The sequence below is a fragment of the Penaeus japonicus genome, unplaced genomic scaffold (assembly GCF_977035675.1).
Source record: "Penaeus japonicus unplaced genomic scaffold, GWHDUDI00000001_assembly GWHDUDI00000002, whole genome shotgun sequence".
NCBI lineage: Eukaryota > Metazoa > Arthropoda > Malacostraca > Decapoda > Penaeidae > Penaeus > Penaeus japonicus.
In genome coordinates this window covers 22,626,630-22,629,129 of record NW_028234404.1, presented here as the reverse complement: position 1 = coordinate 22,629,129, position 2,500 = coordinate 22,626,630, and positions in this window count along the sequence as shown.

Sequence of the window (2,500 nt, the reverse complement as noted above, 5' to 3'; positions counted from 1 at the left end):
CAACTTTTATTGGTTTGGGCCTTAACTTCTTTAGTTATTCCCCCAAGATTTTCAAATTAAAAAGTATCTCTACACTAATCAACAGAGCCTACAATATTTGTTCAGATTACGTGAGCTTCCACCAGGAGATGAAGTTCCTACATAATTATTTCACACAGAACTCATACCCCAGCAAAATTTTCTAGAGTCTTAAGAAGATTCATGAACAAAAACACTCCCCTCCTACTCCTGGTATGACGGCTACTAAAGATGTTTGTTACATCACATTGCCATACCTTGGACATTTAAGTTTTAGCATAAGAAAGGAACTGCAGAATATCTTCAAAGATTGCTTCCCTCAAGTTGATTTTAGATTTATCTTTAAGACACACTCTACGATGCGTTCAATTCTGAACAAAACGGTACCTTTGCCCTTTGCTCTGAAATCATGTGTTGTATATCAATTCAAATGTTCGAGATGTAACTCGATATGTGGATGGCACCACACGTCCTCTACAGCACCGTATCCTTAAGCACATGGGAAAATCTTATCGTACATGTATTCAGCAAAGTTCACCATCTGCCATCAGAGAACACGGCTATTCCACTGGGCATCCACTCACACAAAATGATTTCCAAATTCTAACTTCTTCCTCACACAGACTTAACCTCATCATCTTGGAATCACTGTTTATCTCGAGGATGAAGCCAGAGCTTAACAACACAACAACTTCCATCCCATTACACACCCAATTATTCCAGATTTTTCCACTGTAAGATTTCTCATTTATTGATCTTGTGTTTTGTAGTAATTTTAGTCTGTGTTTTAACTGTTTATAACTCGCTTTTATTTTTATCTTTTTACTGATATTTCTCGTTAACCTTTTATCATTCTTATTAATCACCATTTTTATAAGTGTCGTTCAACTATTTTTACGGTTCTAACTACCATTTAGTAATATCTATCTTTTGTTTAGCCTTTTTACTAGTTTGAACCACTTTTACTTTAAATTATTTTTCGCTAATCTGCGTTGTAATAACGTTTTTTGTATATTTTTAGCATTGATGATGGAGTTGGAAAACTTCGAAATGTTTGAGAAATAAAGATGAATGTAGTTGCGCTGGTGTTACTTTTCTTGATAAAGTTACCATTCCCGAAAGAAAAAAAAAATAATAAAATAAAAGAAAAAATATATATATATACATATATATATACATATATATACATATATATACATATATATATATATATATATATATATATATATATATATATATATATATATACATACACACACACACACACACGCACCCCATATATATATATATATATATATATATATAGAGAATATATAAGTAGTATATATTTATATGATCTATAAAGTATATATAATATATAACAGATATTTTAAGTCCTATCTACTCATATCTAATAAATGTATTAATATAAACTATAACTCACTACGAATATACATAATACATATAAAACATATTATATCTATATATATATATACATATATATATATATATATATATATATATATATAATATATATATATATATTTGTCAGGATCGTTTTCTTATCACCTTCTAACAAATAATGCTATAGATGTCCTTTCGCACTACCTTTCGAATTAACAAGCAAATAAATAGATAAATAATAAAGTTAAAATGAAAGTAATTCATAAGCGTTTTTTCAGAGAATTCAATGCGTCAAATGTACAAAGCCACGAATATTGGGAGAATTATGAAAGATGTATATAAATATATATATATATATATATATATATATATATATATATGTATATATATAAATACACACACACACACACACACACACACACACACATATATATATATAAATGTATATATATATTTTTTTTTTTTTTTTTTTTCAGCCTGTATCATTCCACTGCAGGAAGTAGGCCTCTCAAGAGGGTTATGGCCGGGTACCCCACCTACTGGCCCTAATTGTATCTTGGTGGGGGGTATATATCACAAATATTGTGTATACACCATTAGCAATCGAGTAAAGTCCCTTGCCCAATGTTAACAACTCTAACCAGCCGGGATTTCGAACGCTCGAACTCAGATCTTCGTCAATTTCTAAGGTCCGATGCCTCTAACCAACTCGGCTGACCGAGCCTCATATATATATATATATAATATATATAGTATATATATTATATATATATATATATATATATATAATATCAATATATATAATATATATATATATATATATATATATATATATATGATATATATATATATATATATAAATATATCAATTCTAAAGTCCGATGCTCCTATACACACAAACATACATATATTAATATATATATATATATATAATATATTATATATTATATATATATATTAAAAGATAGATAGATAGATATAATAGAACAGATATGATATATATAATATATATATATAATAATATTATATATATATATATATATATAATGTATATAACATATATACATATTATATATATATAATTACATATAGTAACATA